This window comes from Castor canadensis, chromosome X, assembly GCF_047511655.1.
Source record: "Castor canadensis chromosome X, mCasCan1.hap1v2, whole genome shotgun sequence".
Classification (NCBI taxonomy): Eukaryota; Metazoa; Chordata; class Mammalia; order Rodentia; family Castoridae; genus Castor; species Castor canadensis.
This window is the reverse complement of record NC_133405.1, coordinates 130,491,816-130,516,205: the sequence shown is the minus strand read 5'-3', so window position 1 is coordinate 130,516,205 and position 24,390 is coordinate 130,491,816. Positions and strand designations below refer to the sequence as shown.

The 24,390-nt window shown below is 38.8% G+C and overlaps 1 pseudogene; it reads left to right on the top strand.

Annotated features, from left to right (window-relative positions):
- Positions 1-10,683: 10,683 nt before the first annotated feature.
- On the top strand, positions 10,684-10,881 carry LOC109698886 (ubiquinol-cytochrome c reductase complex assembly factor 6 pseudogene; annotated as a pseudogene).
- Positions 10,882-24,390: the final 13,509 nt, after the last annotated feature.

The following is a 24,390-nucleotide window of genomic DNA, read 5'->3' as shown; positions in this document are numbered from 1 at the left end:
AGCAGAGTCTATTTTAGTGTAGTCTGCTGTAAATACTGTAATTTTAATCACTAACTAAATACTAAAATGGCTGATTCAAAGTAAAAAATAGCATATCTAGAGAAAGTGTGAACAACAGGGATTTCATTGTTTCACTTTGACCTAGTACCAAAAGGAAAACATTTTTTTTTGGTTTAAGCATTGAAAAGGCTTAAGTTGGCATAACTAGGTCAGTGGAGGAAATCACGAGGAAGACTTTTGCTATATATAACTAATACTGATGTAGCACCAGTACAGTTTACAAATTGTTTTCACACAAATTCTGCCAGATCATCATGTGAGCACAGAGATGACAGCCTTGGGTCAGTTTCTCTTGAATCTTCAGTTTATTCTCTTGTAAAATGGAGAATAATAATAGCTTTCCATGAGAGGGTATAGCATGGTGTTAAGTATGTGAAAACCATCATCACTATCACCATTATCATTATCATATCATTGTATAGATAAGAAAATGGAAACATAGCATAGTGAAGGAACTGGCCCACTGTCACAGAAGTGGGTCCTGCCATTAGGAAGTAGCTGTTGGGATGTGAGGACGATCTGGCTGCGACATCTGTCACCCCATTGATCGCCAGGGTTGATTCGGCTGATCTGGCTGGCTAGGCGGGTGTCCCCTTCCTCCCTCACCGCTCCATGTGCGTCCCTCCCGAAGCTGCGCGCTCGGTCGAAGAGGACGACCATCCCCGATAGAGGAGGACCGTTCTTCGGTCAAGGGTGTACGAGTAGCTGCGCTCCCCTGCTAGAACCTCCAAACAAGCTCTCAAGGAAGTAGCTGTGGTGACTATAGACAATGTCTATAAAATATAGATAATGATACTTGTACCACCTCTCTATCTTTCAAGATTTCTGTAAGAATTAATAATAATAAACCATGATTGTCAATGGTATCTGAAAACTATGTCCAGTAAACTGGGTAAGTGGGCTATGGCACAGGAAGGCTAAGTAACCTGCTAAGGGCACACAGCTCTTATGTCACAGACAATATTCAAACCTAGGCAGTCTTTCTGAAGAATCCATATTCTCAGTCACTATATTCTATTGCTTCATCATTAAAAGAAATTATCGTGATGGAAGACGTGCTATTACCCTACCCTTCCATTGGTTACCCTCCCCTCTAAGACTTCTATGTAACATTTTGAATATTTCTTTTTTATCGATCTTACCATGTCATTTCTAATGATTCATTTCCTTATCTATTTCCCCTACTAGCCTATGAATTCAAGGGCACTGTATTAGTTTCCTACAGTTGTACAAATTATTACAAACTAGTGGCTTAAAAGAACACAAATTTATTCTCTTACAGTTTTGGAGCCTAGAAATATAAATCAAGGTGTCAGCAGGGCCACACTTCCTCCAAAGGCTCTAGGGCATACTCCTTTCTTGCCTTTTCTCAGCTTCTGGTGGTTGCTGGAAATCCTCTGCATTCCAAGGCTTGTAGTTGCATCACTCCAACTTCTGTCTCTGTCTCACATGGACATTTTTCTGTGTCTCCCTGTCTCCAAATCTCCCTCTCTTATACAGCCACTTAGAAGGCCCAACCTAATCCAGTGTGACCTCATGTTAACTTAACTAATTATATCTCCACAGATCCCATGTCCAAATATAGTCATATCTTGAGGTTCTGGTAGACATGGATTTTTGGGGCATATTAGGGGATATTATTCAACCCAGTAGAAGCATCAACTGTATCTATTTTTTATAGTTTTACTGGCACCTAGCCCAGTGTAAGATATATAAAGATTCATCCAGATATAGCTTAGTGTTTGAGTATGCAGAACCTGGAGTGAGATTGCCTGGGGTCAAATCTTCCTTCTGGATTTAGTCAGTAGTTCCCAAAGCTCTATGCCTAGAATCCTAATGTGTAAAATGGTCCATATTTCTCTGGTTTCTAATGTGATTTAAATTGGTTTATTCAGGTCAAATGTTTAGAATGGTTAACTAGCCCATAACAATACTCAACAAAAATTACAAACATTATTTTTAGACAGCAAACACAATATTTGTTAAATAAACTTGTGAAAGCAAGAAGTTCCAGAAAGCGCTAAGAACAGCCCATGTTTCACACTGCTAATATTCTAAAATATTTTCACATCAGCCTTTTCTCTGCGCATCAATGAACATTCAATTTAAAAGAGAGAAGAGCTGTAGGAGCAAAGGAGGTGAAAAGGAAAAGGCCTGCCTTCTCTTCCCCCTTGGGGTAAAAAATAAAAAAGAGCCATGGAAAAGCAGTATAATTTCTAAGAGACCATGCTACAAAAATGGAATTGCTTTTCTGAAAGTAGAAGATTAATACCTGGAGGGTCTAAAATGTAATTATGGTATTGATCTCAGGAAAGCCTTGGATGGATCTTTTTTCTTTTTATTGTCTTTCTTTTTTTCTCCCTCTAGTATCATTAAAATGGGCTCACATGTCAGGGTCTACAGACTGCAAAGTATCTGAACAGCATACATCAAGGCAAACAAAAAAGTCCCGTTGATGGGTTCCAAAAGATGTCTCTCAAGGAAACATTCAAAGTGTGCCCACATGGTTCTCTCTTATCAGGCAATCTTCCTAATGGCTTTAGAAACTGACTTAACAAGCTGTTAATGAAGTGCCAAGGCAACCCTAGGTTGCACATCAACCAAAGGCACTATGTCCTAGCTCTATCCACCCTGTGGGTGACTGAAAGGACAGGAGGGCCCCAAACCTCAGGACTGAAAATGAATTAAAGCTGATTTTACATGTTTCTTCCCTAGCCACACTGAGGAGATGACCCATTTTTAAATTTGAGCTATACCTCCTGTTAAAAGATAAATTTAGATACATTAAAAACTTTAAAAAGTTTATTTGAGCACACAAGGGTTCATGAATGGGGCCAAACCAAAGCACAAGTGGTTTGGGTTCCACTGAAGGAGCAAGTGGAAGGGGAAAACTTTTAAAGGTGTTCATAGTAGCAAAGACTATGAAAATATATGATTAGTTAAAGTGGAACAGTAGTCTAGTTAGAAGTTAGTTAGAGGTTTCTACTTAACTACACTTAAGTTTCATTTCCTAGGATATATATATATTATATATATATATATTCATTTATTCATAAGTGCGTACAATGTTTGGGTCATTTCTCCCCTCTTCCCCCCACCCCTTTCTTTTCCCTCACCTCCTCCCTCTCCCCTCCACCCCCTCACTACCAGAAGAAACTATTTTGCTCTTATCTCTAATTTTGTTGAAGAGAGAGTATAAGCAATAATAAGAAGGAACAAGGGTTTTTGCTAGTTGAGATAAGGATAGCTATACAGGGAGATTCCTAGCATTGCTTCCATTGATTCTTCTCGAACTGACCTTTTCTCTAGTTCTTGATCCCCTTCTTCTATTGGCCTCTGTGGCTTTAAAGTTTCTCCATTAGTTCCTTTACATTGAGGACATCAAACACTACCATGTTTTTTGGGTTTCTTGCCTATCCTCATACCTCTCTTGTGTGCTCTTGCCTTATCACCTGACCAAAGTCCAATCACATTGTTATATTTGCCCTTGAACTAAAGTCCGCATATGAGGGAGAACATACGATTATTGGTGTTCTGAGCCTGGCTAACCTCGCTCAAGATGATGTTCTCCAGTTCCAGCCATTTACTTGGGAATGATAAGATTTCATTCTTCTTCATGGCTGCATAAAATTCCATTGTGTATAAATACCACATTTTCTTAATCCATTCGTCAGTAGTGGGGCATCTTGGCTGTTTCCATAACTTGGCTATTGTGAATAGTGCTGCAATAAACATGGGTGTGCAGGTGCCTCTGGAGTAACCTGTGTCACATTCCTTTGGGTATATCCCTAGGAGTGGGATTGCTGGATCATATGGCAGATCTATGTTTAGATTTTTAAGAAGTTTCCAAATTTTTTTCCAGAGTGGCTGTACTAGTTTACATTCCCACTAGCAGTGTAAGAGGGTTCCTCCCCCCCCCCCCACCCCGCATCCTCACCAACACCTGTTGGTGGTGGTGTTGCTAATGATGGCTATTCTAACAGGGGTGAGGTGGAATCTTAATGTGGTTTTGATTTGCATTTCCTTTATTGCTAGAGATGGTGAGCATTTTTTCATGTGTTTTTTTGGCCATTTGAATTTCTTCTTTTGAGAAAGTTCTTTTTAGTTCAGTTGCCCACTTCCTTATTTGTTCATTAATTTTGGGAGAGTTTAGTATTTTGAGTTCCCTATATATTCTGGTTATCAGTCCCTTGTCTGATGTATAGCTGGCAAATATTTTCTCCCATTCTGTGGGTGGTCTCTTCAGTGTAGAGACCATTTCTTTTGTTGTGCAGAAGCTTTTTAATTTTATGAAGTCCCATTTATCTATACTTTCTCTTAGCTGCTGAGCTGCTAGGGTTCTATTGAGGAAGTCCTTGCCTATACCTATTGCTTCCAAAGTGTTTCCTACTCTTTCCTGTACCAACTTTAAAGTTTGGGGTCTGATATTAAGGTCCTTGATCCATTTTGAGGTGATACTAGTACAGGATGATAAACATGGATCTAGTTTCAGTTTTTTGCAGATGATAACCACTTTTCCCAACAATTTTTGTTGAAGAGGCTGTCTTTTCTCCATCGTATATTTTTAGCACCTTTGTCAAAAATAAGAAGGGTATAGTTTTGTGGATTCATATCCGAGTCCTCTATTCTGTTCCACTGGTCTTCATGTCTGTTTTTGTGCCAGTACCATGCTGTTTTTATTGCTATTGCTTTGTAATATTGTTTGAAGTCGTGTATTGTGATACCTCCAGCATTGTTCTTTTTGCTGAGTATTGCCTTGGCTATTTGCGGTCTCTTGTGTTTCCAGATGAATTTTAGGGTAGATTTTTCAATCTCTTTGATGAATGTCATTGAGATATTCCCTAGGATATAACATTTACTCTGAGATTGGTTTTAGTTTGCTTATGTAAGAACCCAGAACTCTGGAACCACCTCAATCTAATGGTTTCTCACTTAACAATTTTAACACTCCCCTGCTTCTTTCTCTTCCAATCAGGTCAAAATTCTGGACTTGCCACCTTTCCCATTAGGTTGGGCAAATGTACAACCCAATGTTATGCTGAGAGGCTCTAGTTGCCTCCAAACCCAATGAAAGTCTTGAGACTAATGATTAGAGATTCTGAATTTTTAAGAAGCAGCCTTAACCACAGCTCATTGTGAAATTGCTAGGAGCTCTTATTGGCAATTGGTGGAGGATAAGTCAGGGCTAAGTTTGAGGCCTTTTGGGAATGTGGTTAATTCTGTGGTTAGATTTTTGTGAAATTGATCATTCAAAATTCTTGGCATTTCATGCCCTCATTCAGAGAAACTACACCAACTATGGGTAGTTTCAAATAGTTGGATCTTGTCATTATGGAATAGAAGTGAGAAATGAGGCTGACAAGAAAAGAAGGGAGGAAAATATGAAGTCACATGGATTTTGGATTTATTTTGTAAGTCATGAGATACCATTACAAGGTCCTAAGCAGTAGGGAGCAAGATCAGTTTTTCATTTCAGCATATAAAATTCTGGCTACAGACCATGCAGGCGATCAGAGAGGGATGAAAGAGGTATGGTTTCTAAAGTTTTGAAATTAAACATTCCTGTTGAAACCTTCTAGTACTGAACATCAATTGTTTGAGCAAAGGAGAATTTCTAGCCTGCACAAAAACAGAAATGAAATAGACTGTAGACACCTGAATAAAAATTTACAGGTTAAAATCTATCAAAATCCACCTATTACCAGCTAGAAACTTGATAACATTACACTTTCAGTTACAGTTGAGAGTTAGTCACTGTATGTAACATGTTAAGGCAGTATCTCTCTGTAGTTAAAAGCATAGGCTCTGGGATGAGGTAGACCTGGGTTCAAGTATCAAATGTGCCACTTTCTCTTCCTTCCTGTTTCTATTCCTTTGATATGCTGCTTAATGCCCCAAATTCTCCATTTCCCCACCTATAGTAGCAACAAGGATAGCAGCACCCAACTGGAAAAGCCATTGTGAGATCTGTGCATATAAAGGCTTGGCACCCCTTAATGAACATTGATGCAAAAATCCTCAACAAAATAATGGCAAACTGAATCCACCAACATATCAGAAAGGTCATTCACCATGACCAAATCAGCTTCATCCCAGGGATGCAGGGGTGGTTCAACATATGCAAATCATTGAATGTAATACAGCACATTAACAGAAGCAAAGACAAAAACCACTTGGATCATCTCAATAGATGCAGAAAAAGCCTTTGATAAGATTCAACACCAATTCATGATAAAAACTCTGAGGAAACTAGGAATAGAAGGAATGTACCTCAACATTGTAAAGGCTATATATGACAAACCTACAGCCAACATCATACTTAATGGTGAAAAACTGAAACCATTTCCTCTAAAATCAGGAATGAGACAAGGATGCCCATTCTCTCCACTCCTATTCACCATAGTCCTGGAATTCCTAGCCAGAGCAATAAGTCAAGAAGAAGAAATAAAAGGAATACAAATAGGTAAAGAAGTAGCCAAACTATCTCTATTTGCAGATGATATGATCTTACAGCTTAAAGACCTGAAAGACTCCACCCAAAAAATCCTGCACACAATAAACAACTTCAGCAAATTAGCAGGCTATAAAGTCAACTTACAAAAATCAGTAGCCTTGCTATACACCAACAATGAGCAGATCAAGAAAGAATACAGGAAAACAATTCCATTTACAATAGCCTCAAAAAATCAAATCCTAGGAATAAACTTAACAAAGGACCTCTACAAGGAGAACTACAATCCACTGAAGAAAGAGATCAAAGAAGACTACAGAAGGTGGAAAGGTCTCCCATGCTCATGGATTGGTAGAATCAACATAGTAAAAATGGCTTTACTACCAAAAGCAATGTACATGTTCAATGCAATTCCCATCAAAATCCCAATGACATTCATCACAGAGATTGAAAAATCTACCTTAAAGTTCATTTGGGAACACAAAAGACCATGAATAGCCAAAGCAATACTGAGAGGTATCACAATACCTGACTTCAAACTATACTACAGAGCCATAGCAATAAAAATAGCATAATACTGGCACAAAAACAGACATGAAGACCAGTGGAACAGAATAGAGGACCTGAATAAGAATGCATGCAGCTACACTCACCTAATCTTCAACAAAGGTGACAAAAACATACGATAGAGAAAAGACAGCCTCTTCAACAAATGTTGCTGGGAGAAGTGGTTATCAGCCGGCAGTAAGCTGAAACTAGATGTCACCTGTACTAGTATCAACTCAAAGTGGATTATGGACCTTAATATCAGACTTGAAACCTTGAAGCTAGTACAGGAAAGAGCAGGGTATACACTGGAAGCAATAGATAAAGGTAAAGGCAAGAAATTCCTCAGTAGAACTCAAGTGGCTCAGCAACTAAAAAGATCAACAGATGGGATTACATGAAATTAAAAAGCTTCTGTACAACAAAAGAAATGGTCTCTAAATTGAAGAGGTCACTCACAGAATGAGAGAAAATCTTTGCTAGCTATACATCAGACTAGGACTGATAACCAGAATATACGGGGAGCTCAAAAAACTAAACTCCCCCAAAATTAATGATCCAATAAAGAAATGGGCAACTGAGCTAAACTGGTTACTCCAGAGGCACCTGCACACCCATGTTTATTGCAGCACTATTCACAATAGCCAAGTTATGGAAACAGCCAAGATGCCCCACCACTGACGAATGGATTAAGAAAATGTGGTATCTATACACAATGGAATTTTATGCAGCCATGAAGAAGAACGAAATGTTATCATTCACTGGTAAATGGATGGAATTAAACAGAACTTTTTCAAAGGCAGAAATCCAAGTGGCTAAAAAACACCTGAAAAAATGCTCACCATCTCTAGCCATAAAGGAAATGCAAATCAAAACCACACTAAGATTCCATCTCACTCCCTTTAGAATAGCTACCATCAAGAACACCACCACCAAGAAATGTTGGTGAGGATGAGGGGAAAAGGGAACCCTCATACACTGCTGGTGGGAATGTAAGCTAGTGCAACCACTGTGGAAAACAATATGGAGGCTTCTTAAAAATCTAAACATAGATCTGCCATATGATCCAGCAATACCACTCCTAGGGATATACCCGAAGGAATGTGACTGAGGTTACTACAAAGGCACCTGCACACCCATGTTTATTGCAGCATTATTCACAATAGCCAAGCTGCGGAAACAGCCAAGATGCCCCACTACTGATGAATGGACCAAGAAAATGTGGCATTTATACACAATGGAAATTTACTCAGCCACAAAGAAGAATGAAATTTTGTCATTCACAGGTAAACGGATGGAACTGGAGAACATCATCCTAAGTGAAGTTAGCCAGGCTCAGAGGGCCAAAAATCGCACATTCTCCCTCATATGTGGATTATAGACCTAAAACAAATGCAGTAATATTATTGGACGTGGGTCACACACTAATGGGAGACCACACCAGGACGGATAAGGAAAAGGAAGAAAACCAAAAATGTGAATGTGGTTGATGTGCTCACTGTAGAGGAGTGAATATAGTAATCTTAAAGTGGCAAGGGCCACTATGGGAAGGGGGTTAGGAAGTAGTGAAGCTGGTAGAGATGAACCAATTGGGGTTGTAATACTCATGTGCGTGGAAGCAATGCTAGGAATCTCTCTGTATAGCTATCTCTATCTCAAACTAGCAAAACACCATACTTTTCTTATTATCTTTTATATTTTTTTTCTTCTACAAAATTGGAGAACAAGAGAGTGGAGCAGGTTCTGCCTGGAGGCAGGGTGGAGAGGGGAGGTGGCCCAAACAATGTATACACATATAAGTAAATGCAAAACAATAAGATAAAATAATAAAAAATAAATAAAAATAAAGGGCTGGCACCTACACTATAGGATTTGTGGTGGCATTCAAGCTTCCCCATCTCCATGATTTCTTTACATATGGAGGAAGTCATTAGGGTATTTCTCTTAGCCCCTCTCTGCTCCTCCCTGGAAAGAATGACTAACCGAATCTGACTAGGAAATTTGAAGTTCTTTTCCCGCCTCCTCCCTCCTTCTTGGGAAATACCTACCCTCCAAAATGGTATAGTGTGCTCTGGTCCTGCCGTATGTTTTCAACATAATGGGAATTTTTTTATGGAAAGAAGGGAAAGCCTATAGTTATCCAACATGATCTAGGACTTAATAGACAATGCTCGCTAATTCTAGAGTACAGCATTTTAGAGCCTGCTTGATCACAGATACAAGTCATATTTTCCAATATCAATGATATACACAATAAAAGTGACATAGGTATACCACACAGAATTGTGTCCTTGGCTAATGTTTTGTCAGAGAATGCCTCTTGGTTTTTAATGTCCATACTTCACCTAAGTACTTTTTAGTGGAATAAGGGTTGTATTTTAAAATTATATTTATGCCTCAAAAAATCAATACAACCTTTTAAACAAAAGAGTGTGAGGGAAACATCTCAAGTTTCACTCCAAATTCAGTTAGCATTTAGAATGAATCAGGTTTAGAAGGATCAAAAGTACGCATAGAATTTTTTAAATGTCAACAGAGGGTATTTATGACTAGGATATTGCTGGCAGTATGAAAGATATCACTACTTGCTAACAACTATATGGTCTGGTGTCAAGGAAGCAAAATTTTAAGCATTTACCTGATGATATGACCATGTGTTCTTACATTTGAGTGCTTTCATATTTTACTGACTTGGGATTTTGGGTTGATTTATAATGCATAGTAGTTTTTCCCAGTTAAAATAATTGGAAAAGGGGTGCTCCTTCAGCATTTTTATTTAGCACAGCTGATTTGATTAACAGAAAATCAATGTTAAGCAAGAGATGTCTTCATTTTGGACCTCTCCTCTGCCTTATCTGTTTGTATGATTTTTCAGTTGATTCACAACTTGATGTAAAAAGCAGATGGCTGGCTATTCATAGGTCCCCACTAATAAGGAGAATATGGCAAAAGTGACAGGATGTCACTTCCAAGATCAGATTACAAAAAATCCGTGGCCCTGTATTGTTGTCTCCCTGGTCCTTATTGCTTGCTTAATCAGAAGATGCAAGCTACCATACTGTGAACTGCCTTAAGGAAAGGACTGCATGGCAAGAACTTGGGGATGTCTCCAGCCAACATTCAGCAAGGAAATCAAGCCCTAAGTCCAATAGCCCATGAAAAACTGAATCCTGCCAACAATCATATCCTTTACCAGTAAGCCTTGAGTTGACTACAGTTCTGGCCAACACTTTAATTTCAGCCTTCTGAAAAACTCTTAGCCAGGGGACTCAGCTAAGCCACAAACAGATTCCTGACTCATGGGCACTGTGCAATAATAAATGTCATATTAAGCTGTTAATTTCTGGGGCAATTTGTTATGCAACAATAGATAACTAATTCAGTAAATGTATGCTGATGGGAAAAATTAATTCATGACTTAATTATTACCCCAAGAGTGAATATTATTTGGATTTTTAGGTGCTTACTACCAGGAAATAGACTAAGACCTTCTTTCTGAATATGCTCTGGTGTTTGTGGAAAACTAAGCAGGAGGCCCGCCCTGGGACAGGCTGCCCTGTGACTGCACTTGGCATCCACAGGGCGAGGGAGTGTGCTTTGCAGTCTTGTCCTAGAGCCCTCCATCCATGTTTGTGGGATTGTCCTGGCCCAGCTACCTGAAAATCTTGCTGGCCAGCCTCTTGGCCATGTGTGCGGGGGCCCAAGTGGTGCACAAGTACTACTGGCCTGACCTGTCAATACCTGAAATTCCACCAAAGCCAGGATAACTCAAAATGGAGCTTTTGGGACTGAAAGACAGACAACATGAGCCGCAAATTTCCTAGCACTAGAAATTTCAAAATGCCATGATGCCAAGAATTCTGTGAATACTAAGTCTTAAATATGTATTTTCTTAACTTATTGAGTCAAACTACGTGTCTTTAAGCACCTAATTCAGAGCTAACTGTAGGGAGAGGGGCTCCATTGACATTGATACAGTTTAACTTTTCATTATGGTTTGAACAATGTCACATAAAAACTGCCAAACTGCGTATCCTCAGCTTCACTTCATCTTGTGCACAATGTGAGAGAGATTATTTACCATATCTCCTGCCATTATAATTCTGGTTTATTTTCTGAATTAACTTGAGTATAATGGCAAATGAGAATTATAAACTAAACATAATAAAAGTGACACTGACAATGAATGCTTATGGGGTTTAAGTATTTCTCTTGGGAAGTACTATTTGTACTAAACTGTACTGAGTCAAAATGTTTAAAGTTTGGTGCTCTTTTTGAATTGTGTACATAACAAAATTATAACATTTGTGACTTGCTCTGTCACAACGTCCTTAACCCCCAATTTGAGAAACTCTCCAAATTTGAGAAACCAAATTAAAATTGTCATTTAATTTTTCTTATAAAATATATGCAAAAATAACTTAATAATTTAAATGAGCACTGTTTTGGTTTAATTACAGTATCCCTAAAAAGATGTTGACGTCCTAGCTTCCAGTACCTGTGAATGTGATCTTATGTGGAAATAAAGTCTTTCAAATTTAACCAAGCCAGATGTGGTGCCTCGTGCCTGTAATCCTAGCTACACAGGAGGGGGAGATTGGAAGGATCAAGGTCTGTTCTGGCCTGTGCATAAACTTGAGGCCCCATCTCAACCACTGAGCTGGGTGTGGTGGTGTGTGCCTGTCATCCTCAATACACAGGAAGAGTAAATTGGAGGATCACAGTCCAGGCAGCCTGGGCATAAATGAGAGACCGTATTTGAAAAATAACCAAAGCAAAAAGGGCTGCAGGCATGGCTCAGGTAGTAGAGCACCTGCCTAGAAAGTAGAGGTCCTGAGTTTAAACCCCCACTACTATAAAAGCTTAAAAAAATTAAATAAAAAAACAAGTTAAAGATGAGGTCATTAAGGTGGGCTTAATCCCATATGACTGGTGTCATAAGAAGAAAAATCGCCATGGGAAGACACAGACCCAGGAAGGACACTGTGTAACAAGAGAGGCTGACATTGGAGTAATGCAGCTGCAAGCCAAGGAACATCAGGGGCAGAGGGCCTCCACCAGAAGCTGGGAAGAGGCAAGGAAGTCTCCACCCACAGCCACAAATAGCATCCTGCTGACACCTAGATTTCAAATTTCTTACCTCCAGAACTGTGAGGATAAATTCTGTTGTTAAAAAGAAAAACCAAATAGGGTACATGCCAAAAACTTTGCTGGATCCTATCTGTTTAAATCAAGGCCAAATTTAGAGAATCATTGTCTAGAAAAGAACACTGAAGTCATTAACTAAATGCTCTCATTTTACAGATATGGAAACTGAGGCTTAGAAGAACTAAGTGACCTTCCCAAGGCTATATGGTCTATGGCAGTGTTATGCTAGAAGCGAGGGCTCCTGATTCACACTCTAGGGCTCTCCACAGCATCGCATGGCAGCATTTAGAGGATAGGGAAGTCAGTAGGGCTGGAGGAACCATGAGTGTAGAAAGTGAGGCCTATGTAGGGCTAGGAAGAGTGGGTGATTGCAGAAGCATTGTACATGAGGGGTCCAAATTATAGAAACAACAGTGATGGGACTCACCTTGTGTGAGGGGGTATTGAGAATCAAAATCAACCTCTGTGGTTTGATCAGTAACCTTGAAGTTCATGTGAAAGACAAGTTTATGAGGAAGCCTGGGAAATAAATGGTACCTTTGAGGAGGAAAAGTCAGAAGAAGAAGGAGGATAAATCCTGGTAGACAGGCAAACCAAGGAAGAAACATTTACGTGAGACTTTATGGCAGGTGACCAGAGTAAATCTAGAAGCAAAATAAATGGGTGGGCAAGAAGAGATGATAAGCATCAGAATTTGGGAAACTTGCTAGTTTCACAGTTGCTACAGTTTGGATCTGGATGGAATGTTCCACAAAGGCCCATGTGTTAAAGGCTTCGTTTGCAGCTTGGTGTTATTTGGAAATGGTGGAAACTTTAAGAGGTAGGGGCTTAGTGGGAGATTTCACATCACTAGGAGAATGCCCATGAAGGGAATTATGGGACCCCATCTCTTCTTAGTTCTTTCTTTTTTTCACATCCAACAATGAGGTGAACAGAATGGGCATCCTCTGTCACACATTCCCATCATGAGGTATTTTGCCACCACAGGCCCAAAGCAACAGGGACAATTGATCATGGATTGAAACCTCTCAAACTATAAGCCAAAATAAACCTTTCCTCTTTTTAAGTTGATTTATCTCCAGCATTTGTTAGAGTAATGGAAAGGTAACAAAACAGTCTTGAATTAGAAGGAAAAAGAAAAGGCTTTTAACTATAGATACAGGGTTCAGACATGTACTTAGAGTGTGCTGAAACCCTTACCTGGATTTTGTGGCATTTGGGTTCTTCATTACATAGCCACATATTTTATAGTGTTCACTCTACACAGCTGTACAGCACAGCCCTGTGCTGGGCTAATAAAGCTGTGGGAATTGATATGTAAAATTAGCCTATAAAAAGCCAACTTTAAGGAAATTACTGAGAAATTACTGATTTCTTAAATTACAGATTCCTCACACTCAGATTTCAGGGCCTCACATGTAACAGCTTCTTATAATTGGTTTAACAGAGTCTGTGATAATTTTCTAACTCCTGACACAGACACTGGTGTCTCTGAGAGGAGTCAAAAAGACTGTGGACTGGAGCCACAAGTCTGGATTCTAGTCTGGCATGATTTAACCTCTCTTCATTTCATTTTCTTCAATTGCCCAATGGGGATGATAACAGCTGACTTCCCCATGTCACAAAGTTTCTATGAGGGTTGAAATTTGAAAAGCATAAAAGGGCTATACAAATGCTTGAATACATATTTAAAAAGATTTCACTAAGTTTTCCACTATGGCAATGAAAAGACCCTCTTTTGCTCTGCAATGGCTTCTTCATAAGGAACAAAGAAGTTCAAAGGCTAAATTACATAAAATTGCATCACACTGTCATAGCACAAGCAATAAATAATGGAGCTGAAGATGATTCACAAAGATAATTGAATCAAGGTCATGCAGGGCAGAGTGTTATGGTTTGGAACTGAAATGTCTCCCAAAGGCTAATGTGGTAAAGGATTGGTCATCATGGCCTTAAAGGCTACTAGTGAATCCTCTGTATCTAGTGCACAGGAAACAGTAGGAAGAAGAAGGAACATCTGCTTTCAACTAGCTGTGCCAGAGATAATACACATCAATCACTTCTACTCACATTCCTGTGGTGAGAACTTATTATATGTCCCTCTAGATACAAGGGAGATAGGAAATGTAGTTCCTGATTGGTGCGCTACAACTCAACATTGAAAGGGGAACCCAAATCTTTGGAGGACAGGTAGCCATTTCTGCTTGGGAACAAAAAGAACATAGACCTCTACCTTTTGGTATTTTTTCCTTATGCTAGCATTTGTAAACAATACACATATTGAAGGTTTTTAAAGATAGAAACACTACCAATAAAACAGACAGCATTGCTTGGAAAGCTACTAACATCTATCCTTAAATCATATAGAAATAGTTCTTCATAGTTCTAAATCAGAGCTTAGAAACTAGTGGAATGGCATAAAAATACGAGCTCTTAGCTGGACATGGTGATGAATGCCTATAATCCAAACACTTGGAAGAATGAAGCAGAAGGATCATGAGTTCAAGGCCAGCCTAGGCTATGTAGCAAGACCCTATCTCAAAACAAACAAGAGAGCAAACAAAAAAAACACAGACCTTAGAGTCAAGCCAATTTAGGTTCTAGCCTCTGCTGCAGCCCCATGAGGAACATTGCACCATTTTTTAACCCTTCCAAACCTCAGTATCTTCAGCAGCAGCATAAGTTCAATAGTAAGATTGATTTGACAACATGGCAAGTGCTTGGTCTACTATAAAAGACACTTGTAAAACAATGTCCCCATGGCACTTACTGAAGCTGGAAACATACATCTCCTATGGTCCAACAACCTCACCCTGAGGAATACACCAAACACATACATATCTTTACCAAAATTTAAGTAGAAAAATGATCATAGTACCATTGCTCATAACGGCTAAAAAGCAGAAACTATATTGAAGTCCAGAGAATAGAATGGATAAATAAATTGTACTGTATCTTGTGCAAAATGCTATGCAACAATGAAAATGAACCACCCTCATGTGTGCACCCACATGGATGGATCTCACAAGTACATACTGAGAAAAAGATATAATAGAATACATACTGTGTGGTTCCATTTATATAAAGTTCCAAATAGATGAAATTAGTATGTGCTCTTTGATGCCAGAATGATCACCACCCTTGGAAGGAACTAGTAAATGGGAATAGACACATGACTGGCTTGTGGGATGCAGGTAATGTGCTCTTTGTGGATAGGGGTGTTGGTTACAGAGTATATTCAGTTTGTGAAAATTCATTATAATGTAAATTTACATCAATAAAACCTTTTAAAAATAGTGTTTTTCACCTGAGAGACCACACAGTGCTTAAATATTGCTCACAAGTGCCACCAGCTTTTGCAAGGAGAGAAAGGAGCAGGAGGGTAGAAACATGAAAGGAAGCCATAAAGAGAGAAGAGATGGCAAGAACACAGAATAAAGCTGTAAGGTGCCAAGAGCCAGAGATATCTACCACCTTTCTAAATCATGCCTCTGTTATATGCCTCAAATCTCTAACAATTACAAAAGGTACACTTTTTCACAGTGACCTAGAGTTCTTATATGACTTCCCCTTGGGGCAATCCACTACATGTCTTCCAAATGTGCCTTTCTGTTCCATATGCCAAGCTGTCATTTCTGTCATTGTGATTCTTCTTTCTTTTTGTATGCTAGGGGAGCTAGTGTGTGTGTGGGGGGGTTAGTTTTTGAGGGAGTAATCCTTATTAATACCAATCCTTGCAACTTATATCACTCACCATGATCACCAGTGAGACTTTCAACATTATGATCATGCAAAATTTATTCTCTACTAATATCACCTCCAGACAACCTATCCTCCACAGGGGCAAGCACATAATAACTCAAGCCTATCCCCATAAATATGAAGCACCCAAAAATATATGTCATGTATAGTTATTGCAGAATAACAAAGGGTCACTAAGATTAGAAGACTGGAAGTCATTGATCAACACGTTTGGTTTCATTTTATAAGTGATTTTACTAATGTCAAGCATCAGTAAAGACGTCAAGAAAGTACCTTCCCATTTAATCTAGGAAGAAAATTGAGGCCAAGAGGGTTGAATAACTTGCTTTAAGATATAATGATAGTTGTGACAGAAACAAGTCAACCATCTAGATTTTCTGCCCCCTCTCCAGCATCCTTTTCACTGCCTCATATCTTTATTTTTTCCTTTATTGTTGTGCTTGGTGTGGGTACATTGTGACATTTGCAAAAGTTCTTATAATGTATCAAATTTATCATACTTGAATTCACCTCCTCCACCACTCTGCTTTATTCCCCTCCCTCCCTGCCCCTCCCCCACCCCCGATTCCTGGAACAGTTTCAACAGGTATCATTCTAGCATTTACATACATGTGTACACATTGTTAGCACCATATTCATCCTCCAGCCCACTTCACCCACCCACCATCTCCCCCCCTCCCTGTGGTGCCACCCACCTCCACTGGGCAGGACCTGTTCTGCCCTCCTGTCCTCCAATTTTGTAGAAGAAAAAAGATAAAAGATAAAAGGAAAAACATGACGTTTTTGCTAGTTCTCTTGTTCAGACAGCACATCAATCTCATTCAAGTTTTTAGTTTCCTTCCCTTGCTCTATCCCTCCTGTGCATGACCTCCCCTTAGTGTGACCAGCATCCCATAATATTACTGCATTTATTTTAGGTCTATAATCTGCATATGAAGGAGAACATGTGATTTTTGACCTTCTGAGCCTGGCTAACTTCGCTTAAGATGATGTTCTCTAGTTCCATCCATTTACCTGCGAATGACAAAATTTCATTCTTCTTTGTGGCTGAGTAGAATTCCATTGTGTATAAAACTACATTTTCTTGATCCAATCATTAGTAGTGAGGCATCTTGGTTGTTTCCATAGCTTGGCTATTGTGAATAGTGCTGCAGTAAACAAACTTCATATCATCAAAGGGCTTCAGTTTATCTTTTTGTGTAGTCAGCATGAAATGAACACGATCCAGCATTATTCTCTTCTTCCTATATCAATCAAAAGCTTCTAGGACTAATGTTTACATAAATGATTATTTTGGATTCTGCCTAAAACAAATGTAATGAGATAATATTGTTAGGTGATTTCTATAGGAAACTATCACTTAGTTTTTGTTTCTTCAATAGTCATGCTTTACTTTTTATTATTTTTATTATTTTGAAACTTTTTAAACTTAAAAAAAAAGAATAGTGCAAAGAACCTGCATATAACTTAGCCCAGACCAAATCAGTTTTTAACATGTTGCCATAGATTCTCTCTCTCTCTCTCTCTCTCTCTCTCTCTCTCTCTCCCTCCCTTTCTCTCTCCCTCCCTTCCTCCTTCTCGATCACATACAGCATTAATTTTTCTCAATTATGAAAGAGTAGGTATAATTGTGCCACTTTACCTCAGAATTCTTCAGTGTATATTTCCTGATGAACAGAATATTTTCTTATATAATCACAATAAAATTATCAAATTCAAGAAAATTTTATATTAGCACAATACTTTCATCCATTTTGTCAATTATTCCAATGCCCTTTGGAGAATTTTCAACACTCAGTCTAAAATCCAATCCAGTTTGACATTTACATTTGATTTTCAAGCTTCTTTACTCTTCTCCAGCATGAAACAATCCATTTTTTTTGCAATAAAATGCTCTTTAACTTAGGTTGTATCAGTTCATTTTTACTATATAATAAACTACTACCAAAGTTAGGGTTTTAAAATAAAAATTTATTACAATAAAAATTTCTCATTCCTTACTATTCAGTAATGGTTCTGTTGATTTGGGCCAGATTGGCTGAGGCTGGATAGTCTAGACAATTTCACATGTCTGGCAGTTAACTGAATATCAGTTGTATGCTAAAGATGACTTAGCTATATGTCTCTCATCATCCAGCAGGCTAACTTGGGTTCATTCACATGGTTATGATTTCAGAGCCCCCAAGCTCAACAAGAGAGCCAGCCTCAATGCAAACACTGTCCACATTTTTGCTTTCCTAATGTTCCATTGACCAAAAGAATTAATCAGATCAGCCCAGAATCAGTATATGTGTGCACATCTATAGTTTAGATAGAAGGAGTGGAATGATTTATGGCCATTTTTACAATCTTCCACAGTAGCTAAAATCCAGAGATAAAACATTTTTTAAGAAAGAACATGCTACTAATGGAAGAAATTTAAAAAAGACAAAAGCCTTCCCAAAAGTGAGGCATGAACACTTAAATTCATAGCCTTGAAAGAATATGAAATCAAGATATCACGTCATTGACAGAAAGAAGGCTTGTTACATGACCTATCATAGTAAAGGGTTGTCACCCTGCTGTTTTTTATTGGTCAAAAGGGGCCAAAATTAAGAGCCTGTAAATGAACTCTAATACACATTCTCTGTACTATAATCCAATTAACTCAAGCAACTGAATGACAGAGAATTGTGTAAAAAGTAATAGGTCCCTATTATAAAAAAAAAATAACAATGAGCGGATGGAGATAAAGGGAAACTAACCATCTGTTGATTTGCCTTCCTATTGGAGCAATGATGGGAAATTCTAAGACTGTAGTAATGAGAGTTTATGCCGTCTTTAAAGGCAGCAGCAACAGCTTCTTCATTACCGCTGAGTGCTGCTATGCAGCAATGGAAACAAACCCCAGGACATCCAGATTTACCATTTTATCAAAAATATGGAAATTGCAACTTAAATACAAAATTTCTAAATTTCTAAATTTCTAAATGTTGTTTTGTTTTGTTTTTTCTGCTTTGATGGTACTGGGGTTTGAACGCAGGGCTTTACACTTGCTAGGCAGGCTTCTACCATTTGAACCTCCAACCCTTTTTGCTCTGGTTATTTTTGGAGATAGAATCTAGCATTTTGCCCAGGCAGGCCTGCATCTTTATCTTCCTATTTTGAGCTTCCCACTATTGCTAGGATGACAGGAACACACCACCACATCCAGCTTTTTTCCATTGTGATGGGGTCTCATAAACTTTTTTGCCCAGGCTGACCTGGAACTGTGATCCTCCCAATCTCAGCCTCCCAAGTAGTTAGAATTACAGGCATGAGCCACTGGCACCTGGCTTGGTTGAAGGATTTTTTTTTTTGGTGGTACTGGGGTTTGAACTCGGGGCCTTCACCTTCAGCCACTCCACCAGCCCTATTTTTGTGAAGGGTTTTTCGAGATAGGGTCTCGTGAACTTTTTTGCCTGGGCTGGCTTTGAACCGTGATCCTCCTAATTTCTGTCTTCTGAGTAGCTAAGATTATAGGCATGAGCCACCGGTGCTATGTACATGTGAGACCATGACAACGTAACATTTTTAGTGGCCCCTGTTGGTTCTACAGAATTCAGAGAATTCATTAAAAAGCCCACTCCTAGAAAATTTAGCCCATTCTCTAACCATAGTAATCAAAGTGGATCAAAGAAGTTAAAGTATTTTTAAGAGAATATTCACAGGCAAAATTGGGCCTAAAAGCTGTGAATTTGAAAACTGACTTTTCTAACCTAAAATTTAAAAATATAGAACTACAAGAAAAAAAGGGTTAAAAACTGAATAATTGAAATGTTCATCCAATCCTCCTAGGGACATGATAATTGTCCTCACCTGTGACTACCTAAAATACACCTTCATTTATGCATAATATATCATACATAGCATATGAGATTGAACTTCATAATATTGTCATAAGCAAATATTCAGGCGGTAATGGAAAACTAACAAAGTATATAGGCATGCACTCTACTACTGAGCTATACCCCCCACCCCACGCAACATCACACAATTTCTGAAATGAAAAGCCAAATGTCTTTCCTTTTTTTTTTTTTTAGCAGTACTGGGGTTTAAACTCAGAGCCTCATGCTTGCTAGGCAGGCTCTGTACCATTTGAGCTATCCAGCCAATTCCCCAAATTTATTTCTTAAGTAACAAGAAATGTTCAGGTATAGTCTTTCTAGACAAGCAAATTGCAGATTTTGAGGATGGCTTTGTCTGGGGGTTAAACTTATGACAGAGATAGAAGTGGTCAGCCACTCTCTCCGAGTGTGAACAGTAATGTACTAGACAGCTTTAAATCCTGTTCAGGTATTTGATCATTACTGTGGATAGAGAATGGGCTGTCTTTTCTAGGAATGAACTTTTTAATGAATTCTCTGAATTGTATAGAACCAACAGGGGCCACAAAAATGTTACATTGTCATGGTCTCACATGCACATAGTCACTATTTCACAATGGGCTATGAGCTAACTAACATCTGAGGTGTGTGGCATCTCTGTCACATCATAGCTGACCAAATATAAAGTTAGAGTCATGTCTCATATCAACCTAAGAAAAGCTTTATCAATGTAGATCTGTGGATCTTACTCCTCTAAAAGGTAATTTTCCATCCCTCATGAACTATAAGCATTAAGTCCAAAAAATGGCATTTCCTGGAAAGCATCATCAGTATGATTGCCCTAGAGCAAAAAGGGAGAAATAAGAAAAGGAGTGGTATAATGTAATGGAACAGAAGAGGAAAGAAAAAGAAAAACTGACACAAGAGGAGTCTTCTTATTATTATAACTATGTTTAGAATCAGAGAACAGATTAAAATTCAGGCAGCTAGATAATATCCATTTCTCTATACTTTTATGAAAGAGTTCCTGACTCCTGTGACTGACTCCCATCCCCTCCCAAACACACTTCATAGCAACTTCCTAACTTTAAATAAATGGGACCTGGAGTATTTGTCTAGAAATATGAAGCCTAGTTTAGATATTGTGTGAAATCCCCCTCTCCTGATTTCTCATGTACAGAGTTTCATGGCCAGCCTTAACAAAGAATTGGAAAGTCTCCAAAAAGGGTCCACAGGGACTAAATAAGAGAGAAGAATCTTGCTGTGTGTTCAATACCAAATGACAATGCCATGCTTTTCGATCAATCTTACATTTAGCTGACACTTGAATTAGGACATCTATCTCCTCTTTCCTCAAAACCGATCAGATGTAAGGAATGGCCTTTAAGCTATCTGACAAGAGAATGCATTGTTTCTCATAATTGTTCATTCATCCATCGACTTCACAAACATATTGAGCATTTACTAAAGGCATAGGCTTCAGAGGAAAATAAAATTTATCCTCATGCTCAAAGCCCTATAGTCTTAAGAGGAGAAAAATATACAAAACAAATTTTCACACCAAGGGAATACAGAGATAAGATTTGTCATGAGGAAATAAGGTTTCTAAATAAGTAACCCCTCCCTTTTGGTTTTTGAGAAGAATCACTGAGGTGATATTTTAACTGGATCAGGAAGGAAGGTGAAAGGTTTGTTATGTAAAGGAAAAGGCTTACCTAGGGTCTCATTACATGCTTATTTTGAGTAAACCAGAAGATGAAGATTCATAGAGGGTAATCAAAATTCAAAAGTAGGTCTGGACTTGGATTTGGCAATATAATCTTAGGTATGACACCAAAAGCACTATCAACAAAAGAAAAATGGATAAATTGGAATTCATGGAAATAAAAAAAAAGTACACAAAAAGACACTATTAAGAAAGTGAAAAGAGGACTTAGAAAAAAGGAAAATGGAGAAAATAATTCCAAATCATTTATCTGATAAGGGTCTCATATCCAGAATATATGAAGAATTTTTGCAACACAACAACCAAAAATAAAAATCTAATTACAGAATGGGCAAAAGGGCTTAAATACACATTTCTTAGGGGAAAAAATATACAATTGGTCAACAAGCACATGTAAAGATGCTTGGCAACATTGATTATCAGAGAAATGCTAGCTAAAATCACAAGATGATGCCACTTCACATGCCCTAGGGTGAGTATAATCAAGAAGGCAGAAAACAACAGGCATTTAAAATTTTTTTTAATTTTTTATTATTCATTTATTCACATGTGCATACATTGTTTGGGTCATTTCCCCTCCTGCCTCCCGCCCCCTCCCTTTCCACCCCCTCCCTTCCCCCCCACCTCCTCCCTTTCCACCCCACCCCTTCCCCTCCTTCCCCCACCCCGCCCTTCCCTCTCCCCCTCACCCCCTTGCTTCCAGCCAGAAACTGTCTTGCCCTTATCTCTAATTTTGTTGAAGAGTACAAACATTAATAAGGAGTACCAAGGGTTTTTGCAAGTTGAGATAAGGATAGCTATACAGGGAGATTCCTAGCATTGCTTTCATGTACAAATGTGTTAAAACCCAGGTTGAGTCACCTGATTTTTACACTGGTTCCTGATCCCCTTCTCATGTTGACCTCTGCCACTTTAAGGTTTCTGTATTAGTTCCTCTGGAGTGGGGATATCAAATGCTTTCATGTTTTGGGTTTTCTACCTATGCCTATATCTCCCATATGTGCTCTCCCCTTGTCATGTGATCCATGTCCAAACACATTACTGCATTTGCCCTAGATCTAAAGTTCACATATGAGGGTCAACATATGATTTTTGTTCTTCTGAGCCTGGCTAACCTTGCTCAGAATAATGTTCTCCAGTTCCATCCATTTACCTGCAAATGATAAGATTTCATTCTTCTTCATGGCTGAGTAAAATTCCATTGTGTATAAATACCACATTTTCTTAATTCATTCGTCAGTAGTGGGGCATCTTGGCTGTTTCCATAACTTGGCTATTGTGAATAGCACTGCAATAAACATGGGTGTGCAAGTGCCTTTGGAGTAACCTGTGTTGTATTCCTTTGGGTATATCCCCAGGAGTGGGATTGCTGGATTATATGGCAGATCTATGTTTAGATTTTTAAGAAGCCTCCAAATTTTTTTCCAGAGTGGTTGCACCATCTTGCATTCCCACCAGCAGTGTACAAGGGTTCCTTTTTCCCCACATCCTCACAACAACACCTGTTGTTGGTGGTGTTTTTATTTTTTTAATTTTTATTGTTTTATTATTCATATGTGCATACAATGCTTGGGTCATTTCTCCCCCCTGCCCCCACCCCCTCCCTTACCACCCACTCCACCCCCTCCCTCTCCCCCCCACCCCCTCAATACCCAGCAGAAACTATTTTGCCCTTATCTCTAATTTTGTTGAACAGAGAGTATAAGCAATAATAGGAAGGAACAAGGGTTTTCACTAGTTGAGATAAGGATAGCTATACAGGGAGTTGACTCACATTAATTTCCTGTGCATGTGTGTTACCTTCTAGGTTAATTCTTTTTGATCTAACCTTTTCTCTAGTTCCTGGTCTCCTTTTCCTATTGGCCTCAGTTGCTTTTAAGGTATCTGCTTTAGTTTCTCTGCGTTGAGGGCAACAAATGCTAGCTAATTTTTTAGGTGTCTTACCTATCCTCACCCCTCCCTTGTGTGCTCTCGCTTTTATCATGTGCTCAAAGTCCAATCCCATTGCTGTGTTTGCTCTTGATCTAATGTCTGAATATGAGGGAGAACATACGATTTTTGGTCTTTTGGGCCAGGCTAACCTCACTCAGAATGATGTTCTCCAATTCCATCCATTTACCAGAGAATGATAATATTTTGTTCTTCTTCATGGCTGCATAAAATTCCATTGTGTATAGATACCACATTTTCTTCATCCATTCGTCAGTAGTGGGGCATCTTGGTTGTTTCCATAACTTGGCTATTGTGAATAATGCTGCAATAAACATGGGTGTGCAGGTGCCTCTGGAGTTACCTGTGTCACAGTCTTTTGGGTTTATCCCCAAGAGTGGTATTACTGGATCAAATGGTAGATCAATGTCTAGCTTTTTAAGTAGCCTCCAAATTTTTTTCCAGAGTGGTTGTACTAGTTTACATTCCCACCAACAGTGTAAGAGGGTTCCTTTTTCCCTGCATCTTCGCCAACACCTGTTGTTGGTGGTGTTTTTGATGATGGCTATTCTAACCGGTGAGGTGGAATCTAAGTGTGGTTTTGATTTGCATTTCCTTTATGGCTAGAGTTGGTGAGCATTTTTTCATGTGTTTTTCGGCCATTTGAATTTCTTCTTTTGAGAAATTCTGTTTATTTCAGTTGCCCATTTCTTAATTGGTTCATTGATTTTGGGAGAGTTTAGTTTCTTAAGTTCCCTGTATATTCTGGTTATCAGTCCTTTGTCTGATGTATAGCTAGCAAATATTTTCTCCCACTCTGTGGGTGGTCTCTTTAGTTTAGAGACCATTTCTTTTGTTGTGCAGAAGCTTTTTAATTTTATGAAGTCCCATTTGTCCATTCTTTCTCTTAGTTGCTGGGCTGC